At 35.9% G+C, this 10,971-nt stretch overlaps 1 protein-coding gene across 23 annotated transcripts in view; it reads right to left on the bottom strand.

The window, feature by feature from the left end:
• The window catches only part of LOC106882391 (trithorax group protein osa), a 656,478-nt gene that overhangs the window by 218,863 nt on the left and 426,644 nt on the right, over window positions 1–10,971 (bottom strand). The gene's annotated exons all lie outside the window — the stretch shown is intronic.

Raw genomic sequence — 10,971 nt, 5'->3', positions numbered from 1 at the left:
TATATATATATATATATATATATGTGTGTATATACACACGAATGTATAAGAGAGAGTGTGTGTGTGTGTCTTTGCTTGCCAGCCAGTCTGCTTGTTGGACCACCTCTGGGCAGGGAGCTTAGAAAGAGAAATGGAAAAAGACACCAAATGCACCACATTCAGTAGTGAAAATGGAGAAGCAGGCTTGACAACTAATAATCTTAGCATTCGGCTAAAAAAGAAATTCTGGACACACACACACACACACACATATATACATCAGCAAGCAAACATTAAGCAGACTGTTTTAAAACCACAGCCGAGGAATATTCAATAAGCGAGAAGGGACTTTGGAGCCAGTCGTATAAAGTCATTGATTTAATAGTGGGAGCTTGGCAGCATCCTGATATATTCTCCAAATGGTTTACTCCTTATCTCCTGAGCAGCTAAACAAGCCAAATATTTATGTGTGAGTGTGTGGAGGGGATACTTATAGTGAAATTTATTGTTACCGCTTCGACGAAGTAAAATGTTTCTTGAACGAACGATTGAAGGAAGGTATAAAAGAGAACGACGGGCTGAAAGAGTAAAATATGAAGAAATACAGAGATGAAAGAAAGAAAAAAAAGGGATGTTTGGAAAGGGAAAAGGAAGACACGAGAGGAAAAGTTCAAAATGGTTTGGCAAAAGAGACCGATAGAATAAGTAATCAGGCTTTAAAAATATATAAGTACTAGAGTCGGATTCGTTCGAGTGAAACCCCTTTCAAGGCGGTGCCCCAGCATGGCCGCAGTCCAATGACTGAAACGAGAGATAAAACAACGACGACGAAAGATAAACGTAGAGAGGAGAGGAAATGTTGAGTGAAAGTTGTCTGAGAGAACGAAAAATGAAAAGGAAGAAAAACGGAAAGAGATTTGTAAAAGCATAAACAAGACGAGAGGAAAAATATGGATAAAGTAGAAGTACAGGAGCGCGCAAATTTTAAGCGCGCGATCGGGTGTATATTATATGTGTATGTATGTATGTATAGAGTTTGATAAGCTGCCTTGGTGAAAGTTCGAAATAACTCAAGTTTATATTAAAATTTTTATTGTCGAGTCCTGGGTAAAAAAAATAATGTTCGCTATTTTTATACTTTTAATTGATACACAGATAAATTAAGTGGATAGAAGGATAGATAGACAGACTGACAGTAGAGAAATGGATAAACGAGTAGGACAAACAAGCAAACAAATGCGTGGAGTAGATTGTGGGTGTATTTTTACTAAACGAGCAATAAGTTTACCGAGCCTAACACGGTTTCCATCTAATATCCCAGCATAATATATATATATACACATACATACACACACAGACACACACACACATATATATATATAGTTTGTGTGCGTGTGGAGAGAGAGAAAAGAAATCAGTTTGTCTCTTTCAGGTTTTGTATATTTGTACACGCATATACACAATATATATATACATATACATACATTCTGTGCACACATACAAACATAATCACACATACACACATACGTACATAGATGTGCGAGTGTGTGTGCGTGATTTAAAACTAAGTATGGAAGCAAATACGCTATAAAAATCAAAAGCGAGTATTCCTATGGTAGCCGAACCAACATCTCCCAGTTGACGTATAGTGTGCTCCGAGATGCAGTTTTGGTTTCCCACAGGGTGCTACAAATTTTTGATCATCTTTCATATATGTAGCTTTATATCGAAACTTAGAAACATGTATATTCCGCCCAATGTTGCATTAGTCCCCAAAACTGTAAATGTTTATATAACACAGACACACAAATACACTATCTTCCAGGACTAAAACAAGATTAAACACAGAGTGTGTGTGTGTATATATATATATATAAAATATACGTTTGGTTCTTCGTTAAGTTTTAGCGATGACGGTTAACCCCCATGCTGGAGCAATATTATTTTGGTTGTGTACAAATGAAAGAAAGAATTTACGTGTAACAATATTTTTTATTTCATTCGAAATAATGTTGGTTCACTCGTTGCTCCTCAGTGTTCGTTCTATGTACGATCTTTCAGCCAACAATGCATGTGTACACACACACACATCATATACATACATACAAAAGCTAGAGAGAGCCAAAACCGAAAGAAACCCCACCATAAATGAGACACCACAAAATTTTAAATAATGTAACTTGGATACGATCGTCAGTAAGACGCCGATAATTTTATATACGCGTGTATATATATATATATGTGCGTCCGTATATATGCGCGTGTGTATGTAATTAAACACACACACACACATATATATATGTTCGCGCCTTTGTGTGTGTGTGTGTGTGTGTAAATATATATATATACACACATGATAGGAGTAGTAAGAGGCGTAGTGTAAGTACTAAATTATTTGATACATGTAAAAGTCAGCAGTAGTAGTAGTGGTAGTAGTAGTAGTAGTAGCAGCAGCAGTAGTAATACAAATGCTATCAACAGGTTCTATTCACTAATTCATTGAAGAAGTTTATGATTATACCATTGATAATACGATAACCAAACTGATTAAGGTGTTGTTTTTGTTGCTTAGCTTCACAGCAGAACTACAATCAAAACCAGTTCAGCCGTGACCTTCTTGTGTTTACAGGTACTACTGAGTCCAAAGTAACTTCCTTTAAAAATGATAGGGAGTGGTTTTGAGGGAGTTTTTGGCTGCTACTTCTAGCGGCGTTCGATGCTCTACGTTAGTCGGAGAACGATTAAAGAGTTGACGAAAGGCAGAGCTAGTTTGTCCAGGCGCAAGTTGTTTTTAAATAGAGAGAAAGAAACAGACAAGGAGAAAAGGTGAACAAGTATTAAGATCGTTATTAAAGCAGAGGTATATATATTTATATGTACGTATGTATATTTATATATATATGTGTGTGTGTGTGTGTGTGTGTGCTGTTTCTCACTTATGAAGGCCAAACTTTATCAGAAGTATTTGTCTGGAACCCTGAAATTTACCCCTAGGGACATACGTATTATAATCAAAGCAACGAAAACCTAATCACGGCAATAGGTTGGAATTCAAAAAGTCAATCCTACTTATAACATTAATAATAATAATAATAATAATGATCCTTTCTATTATAGGCACAAGGCCTGGATTTTGTGGGGAAGGGGTTAGTCGATCACATCGAGCTCCGTACTCAACTGGTACTTAATTTACAAACCCCGAAAGGACGAAAGGCAGAGTCGACCGACCCCAGCGGCATTTTATTTCAGAAGAATAATAATAATCCTTTCTACTATAGGCACAAGGCCTGACATTTTGGGGGAAAGGACCAGTCGATTACATTGACCCCAGTACTCAACTGGTACTTATTTCATTGACTTTGAAAGGGTGAAAGGCAATATCAACCTCGGCGGAATTTGAACTCTGGATGCAATGACGAACAAAATGCTGCCGAATCATTTTGCACGGCGCCCTGACGATTCTGCCAGCTCACCTTAATAATAATAATAATAATAATAATAATAATAATAATAATAATATTAATAATAATAATAATAATCATAATCCTTTCTATAATAGACCTGGAATTTGGGGGAGGGGGTAGTTGATTACATTACTCCGACCCCTCCACCCCAGTACACAGCTCATACTTATTTTATCGAACCCAAAATGATGAAAGGCAAAGTCAATCTCAGCGGGATTTGAACTCAGAACGTAAAAATGGACAAAGTATCTGCCGGCTTGCCATCTTTTTTCTTTCTTTTTTTTTTTTTACATATATTAAAAGTAGTTATCAGTGTATGTGTGTGTGTGTGTGTAAAATAAAATAAAAATTGAAACAGAGCCAGTGAGTGCACAACAATATACACACACACACATGTATATATGCATTTATATAATACATATAAACATACATATATATGGAGTGGCTTTGGTAAGAAGCTTGCTTCCGAACCACATGGTTCTGGATTCAGTCCCACTGCATGGCACCTTGGGCAAGTGTCTTCTACTATAGCCTCGGGCCAACCAAAGCCTTGTCAATGGATTTGGTAGACAGAAACTGGAAATTAGGTCCAACTCCAATTTCAGACGATTTCAAGAATCACAAAGATCTTCTGGAAGAGGCTACTCAGACTGTTCTCACCGATGCCTAGATTCAATCCTAAGCCATCATTACTCATACCCTGAATTAACCCCCAAAAGAAATCTTGGGTTGTTTTCCTGTTAACGGTTTTGGGCAGCTGGTACAATGCGGTGAGCACCTGGCAACATTCTAGATGCCAAACACCCAACCTTGGTCTATGTTTGACCCATGGCTGCAGCTCTTTCAGCAATAATAATAATAATAATATATACTTGGTAACAAGTCAAATAATCCATAGGTGTTGTCATAATGAGTCTCAACAAGGTATTTTTCACCAAAAGTGCTGTACAAACTTATTTTATTTTATGATTTGTTTCTTCCTTAACAGCAAAGGTTGCAGCAAAATGCCCTTATCTTTTTTTTTTTTTTTTTCAATTAAGTCATCCCTTATTTCACATATCTTCAAAGGCATACAGTAAGTTGACATATATGTAAATGTATACAATGACTTCTTTTAGTCCCCCCCCCCCAATACATTCACCAAGGCTTTGGTCATTCCAGACTGTAGAAGACGCTTACCCAAAGTGTCACACAATATGGGACTGAACTTGAAACCTTGTGCTTGGGAAGCTAACTTCTTAACCATATAGCCACATGTATACGTGGCTGCATGGCTAAATGTTCATAGATCATTCATTACTAGTGCACAGTCTGTTGTTTCAAGCCCAGAATAAAAATAAGTTGGGTCATTAGAATACAGTTCTATATTCAAAGAATTAATTAAAACAGGTAAAACAATATTGAAATAAAATAAACATTTAATAGACTGAAATACATATTAATTAGGGGGTGGATATGATGTAAGTCTGTACAATAAAATAATAAACACACAACCCTTTAACATGTCAGGCCCAGATATTCGTCCTGTTTTATGTTCAAACCAGCCAGATCTGGTCTCTCATACCTATTCCAATGTCATTTTAAGAATATACAACCACATCAAAATTTCAAAGCTATGAGATAATGTATGATTAATTTCTAAACAATATGGTCCAAATATTCTACCTGTATTTTGCCTTCGGACCAGCTAGATTTGACCTCTTACACCTACCTGACAATGCAGTTCTAATAAACAATGACATCATTGAAATCTCAAAGGTACGAGATAATGCAGGATTAACTCAAGACAATGTGAATAAATAAGCACTACATTTGTCAAAGTATTCTGAATTCTAAACAGGTAAATCGAACTTACACCCAACAAAAAGGAAATATGTGAGACCTTATCTCAGCGTTTCTCAACTGGGGATCCCCGGAGCACTAGGGTTCCACAAGAAATAGTGAGACAAGCTAATGCTAATTTCATGATTGTAATATTACTATACATGAACAACATATTCTTGGTTACTGTAATATAGACATCATCCTATCTAACCTATTATGTTATCAAAATAAATATAACAACCATTGGGGATATATTTAGTGATGTCTGTAATTTATAGACACCATATATATATATATATATATATATATATACATATATATATATATATATAATTTAGAGAAAAGAACCAAAGTTCATGAACTCATCTACGAAAATTCACAGCCACATATAGGAAAAAATTAATAAATACACAATAAATAAGTATAATAAAATACAAAGTAAAAATCATAAAATAATAATAATAAAATGACTACAGGTGCTTCATAACCAAGTTTTCAAATAGAAAATAATATATAATCAAATCGATTAAATCTGTGGATTTTCATGGATGAGTTCATGAACTTTGGTTCTTTTCTCTAAATTATATATTTATATATTATATACTGTGAAACTTAATTTAATTTTAATTCTTAATAAATTGAATTTAATTGAGTTTTTACCTGTAAATTTGGATTTATCCCTAATATTATATATATATATATATATATATATATATGATATTTACCTCGTAAAGTATGATGAAAAAAATGTGAGAAAGATATAGTACATAATTTTTTTTTTTTGTGCAGGGGTTCCTTGAGACATGTAATTTATTTTAAGCGTAAAAAGGTTGAGAAACACTGCCTTACCTCGTCATAAGTCTTCTGATAAAGGACCATTCACTTTTGAGAAGTGCATCAGTTATCAGGCAGTGCGCAAAAAATATAATGTTTCCGTCATCATAAGCGAATCAGTACTGTTGGGTTCTATACGAAACTGTCCAGTGTAGGCAGTTGTACAGGAAAACACACATGATATTGATATAGTTTATAGCAGAGACTCCATCTAAGAATATCTGAAGAAGGAATTGTATTCCGAAATATCATCGGACTATAGATAACTAAATTACAACAGGTATATAGTCCATTTTTTTGTATTATAGTGCATTGTTGTACCATTCAAAACTTTTTATTCTTTACATGATATTGAATTAGATGGAACTATGTTTTGGAGAAAGGCATCAGTGGTGATAACCAAATATTGTGATTTTGCAGGATACATTGATAATAATGTTACTTTGCTGTATGCATTTGAAACTGAGCAGCTAAAAAGTGGAGGTGTTTTGTTTGTTTTTTCTGTTATTTGAAACATAAATCATATTCCTGTGCGAATGAACTATCTAAACAAAGAAAAACAAAATCTGTAGTGTGCACACACACACACACACACACAATAGCTTCAGGAGACAACAGCATGTCAGGCCACACTATCTGGGAACTTTTGTACTTGGATCAAGTCAATCAATTATAACAACAAAAGTTTTATTATTATTATTTTTTTTTTTTTCTATAAATTTAGTTTTTGAATTGTAAAAAATATAATGTAATAAAATTCAATAAACAAAACATTTTTACAATAATGTGAGAAGCCAGAGAGTTGGGAGAAGTACAATTCTAGGTTACAGTGTCCAAGATGATTGCTGTTTGCCATTGTCATATCATTTTGTAAACCCAGTTGAGAGTTAATCACTAAACACATGGATGTGGCTTCTACTCTGTTGCTCAGCCTGCTTAAAATAGCAGCCAAATCCCTTTCAATAAAGCCTATTGTCTTTAAGAAGGTACATGTTGATTCTAGATGCATTACTTTTCAAAGAAAAGGTGGTGTAAACCAGAGGTCCTCAATGTGGGCATGTCAAATGAAGCATTAGGCTTTTAAGGGGTATGAGGTAACATAATTAATATCCTAAATTTTTCCAATAGTAGTAATTATATTATGCATGATAAAACTAGTAATGGTTATTAAAATAAAATGAGATCTCATCAGGCACAGGGAAGTCGTTAACTTGAAATGTATAAAGTAAATTTACAACTTTTGTCTTTATTAATTTCTTTTATTATTTCACTGTTAAAAGCTTAAACGACCCATTTTTAGAGTAAAATTTAGAAATTATCATCCATGTTAAGTTAGTTTGTGGAGGCGCAATGGCCCAGTGGTTAGGGCAGCAGACTCGCGGTCATAGGATCGCGGTTTCGATTCCTAGACCGGGCGTTGTGAGTGCTTATTGAGCAAAGACACCTAAAGCTCCACGAGGCTCCGGCAGGGGATGGTGGCGAACCCTACTGTACTCTTCCACCACAACTTTCTCTCACTCCATCTTCCTGTTTCTTTTGTACCTGTAATTCAAAGGGTCAGCCTTGTCACGCTGAATATCCCCGAGAACTACGTTAAGGGTACACGTGTCTGTGGAGTGCTCAGCCACTTGCACGTTAATTTCACGAGCAGGCTGTTCCGTTGATCGGATCAACTGGAACCCTCGACGTTGTAAGCGATGGAGTGCCAACAACAACAATAAGTTAGTTTAGTCATGATAGCTTATTCACCACATAGGTGGGCACTAGGCATAACTAATTAAAGCGGAGAGGTATTAATAAGAAAAGAAAAGGTTAAATAAGGACCACCAGTTTAACTATTCTGATACCAAGCTGCCTTAAACTGCCTCTAGTTCTATGAAAAAATTCCGTTTCAAAGTGAGATAAATGAAAATTTTCCATCAAAATTTCTTGTTAATTTATGTTCCAAACATCAGGTTAATAGTGACAAAGTTGCTTTGCTAAATTTTTCATTTTCTCAAGAATCAATTAAAACAAAGATTGAGTTTTTTCAGCAGAAACATAACAACAAAAAGGGTTAAGCCAATGAAAGAACTCTCCACTATATACATGTTAAGGTTTTAATGTTACTGTACAGGCGCAGGAGTGGCTGTGTGGCAAGTAGCTTGCTTACCAACCTCATGGTTCTGGGTTCAGTCCCACTGCGTGGCACATTGGGCAAGTGTTTTCTACTATAGCCTCAGGCCGACCAAAGCCTTGTGAGTGGATTTGGTAGACGGAAACTGAAAGAAGCCCGTCGTATATATGTATATATATATATATATATGTATGTGTATATGTTTGTGTGTCTGTGTTTGTCCCACCCCCCATCATCGCTTGACAACCGATGCTGGTGTGTTTACGTCCCCTGTAACTTAGCAGTTCAGCAAAAGAGCCCGATAGAATAAGTACTGGGCTTACAAAGAATAAGTCCTGGGGTCGATTTGCTCGACTGAAGGCGGTGCTCCAGCATGGCCGCAGTCAAATGACTGAAACAAGTAAAAGAGAGTATATAGTAATATTAACGATATAAACACAAGGAGAAGTGGTTTCTTGTGAAATTGTCAATTATAACTTAAAACAACTAACTTAATACACAGATAAATCCATAATAAAAAAAAAATTTTTGTTCTCGTTTATGGAATGGTATTCTTACATCTGAAACAAGAACCATCCAGAATTTTCTAAATGAAAAACGAAAAAAAATACTCTCTCTCCCCTGTCCGTCTAATAATCAAAACTGAACCATGGAATCAGTTTAGCAAACCTTGAAATAAAAGCCACACTTGAGTTCGGTTGTTGTTCTGGTAATTGACTTTCGCTGATGCAGATCCTTGTCTTGCGCCTAAAGTTTTTGTGATTATATCTGATTACCAGAATTTACTTTCGCATCATGGGACCTGACTTAACAACAACAAAAATAACAGCAAGTAAAGATAATGTTCGCTTCCTATGACTTATCGCATGGGGCAGTAGTTATAGAAGGAGAGGTTAATAATCACGTAAATCAAACCCTATGAAATGATTTTATCAAACTCAGAAGGGCATAAAGCAGAACTGATTTAAGTCGCTGTTGTTGTTGTTGTTGTTGTGGTGATGGTTTAGTTCCAAATCAGTCTTGATTGAACAAACTAGGAGTTTCGGGGTCGATAAATAGAGTACCAGTTACGCACTGGGGTCGATGTAATCGACTTAATCCCTTTGTCTGTCCTTGTTTGTCCCTTCTATGTTTAGCTCCTTGTGGGCAATAAAGAAACAAGAAACTGTAAAGAAGCCCATCATGTGTGTGTGTGTCTGTCTGTCTTTGTGTTTAGTGTCTCCCCACAACCACTGCTGGACAACCAGTGTTGGTTTGTTTACATCCCTATAACTTAGCCGGTTGGCAAGAGGTCAATAAAGCAAGTAGTAAACTTTGAAAAGACAAAATAAAAGAGAAAAAAATCAGTAGTGAGCTCAGTTTGTTTGACTAAAAACCCTTCAAGGTGATGCTGTAGCATGGCCACAGTCAATGACCGAAACAAGCAAGCGATAAAAGATAAGGAAAACGATAAGAAAGTGAACTGAATTTCTTTAGTCACTACTTTAGTACAAAACAAGACACCAATAGTAAATTTAGGTCACTAAATCACTGGTATGTCTTATTGTAGATAGAGGACAATACTAGCTACATCAAAGTATCCAACACTCTTCTCATTTGGTCAATTTACATAAAATTACTAATAATAATAATAATGATTTCTACCACAGAAACAAGGCCTATTTTGCAGAAGAAGGGAAAAATAAACTCATTATTGAGCTGATAAATACTTTACCGTTGAACTTAGATAAAACTAAAGAACTTAATGCTTTTAATCTGTAACGACATTACCTGGGTGATCTAAAAGCACTTTCGTTTCTCGTTTCTTTGTGATAAAGAAGCCAATCTACATACTGTATGACAGGTGTGGTGTTATGCTTTAGGAGCAAAAATGAAGGGCAATTGCTTCAACAGGAAATCAAAACTGATTCACTGTATTAACCTGCTAAGGGCTGGCGCAGGCATGGCTCTATGGTTGAGAAGTTTGCTTCCCCATCTGCAAAGTCTCTCGTTCAGTTCAACTGTGTGGCACCTTGGACAAATGTCTTTTACTATAGTCCTGCACTGACCAATGTCTTGTGAGTGAATATGATAGACGGAGACTGTGTGGAAGCCTGTCATATGTGTATGTATGTATGTGTGTGTGTGTGTGTGTCTTTGTACTCCCCTAATGCTTGACAACCGGTATTGATTTCTTTATGCTCCCATAACTTAGCAGTTTGGCAAAAGAGACCAACAGAATAGGTACCAAACTTAAAAAACAAGTACTGGTTTATACTAGATAGAAACTGTGTGGAAGCCCACCATATGTGTGTATATTCGTACTCTCCTAATGCTTGACAACTACTGTCAGCTTGTTTGTGTTCCCATGAGTTAGCAGTTTGGCAAAAAGGATCAACAGAATAAGTGTAAGTACCAGACTGAAAAACAAGCACTGGGGATCGATCTGTTCAACTAAAACCCTTCAGAGCAGGGCCCCAGCATGGCCACAGTCCAATGATTGAAACCAATAAAAGACAAAGATATTTTAGGAAAATGTATGTATTAATTAGCAAATCATTGAATATCTGACATCTTAATGAAATGAAACAAGTTGGCGTCCCTGTGTTCTAGAATGGAAGAATATTCATTTTTACTCTAGGCACAAGGTCCGAAATTTTTGGGAAGGGGACAGTCAATTAGATCGACCCCAGTATGCAACTAGTACTTAATTTATTGACCCTGAAATTATGAAAGGCAAAGTCGACCTCAGCAGAATTTGAACTCAAAACGTAA

Source organism: Octopus bimaculoides, chromosome 7 (genome assembly GCF_001194135.2).
Source record: "Octopus bimaculoides isolate UCB-OBI-ISO-001 chromosome 7, ASM119413v2, whole genome shotgun sequence".
In the NCBI taxonomy this organism is placed as follows: domain Eukaryota; kingdom Metazoa; phylum Mollusca; class Cephalopoda; order Octopoda; family Octopodidae; genus Octopus; species Octopus bimaculoides.
Note: the sequence above shows the minus strand (reverse complement) of the source record. Positions and strands in the feature narration are given on the sequence as shown.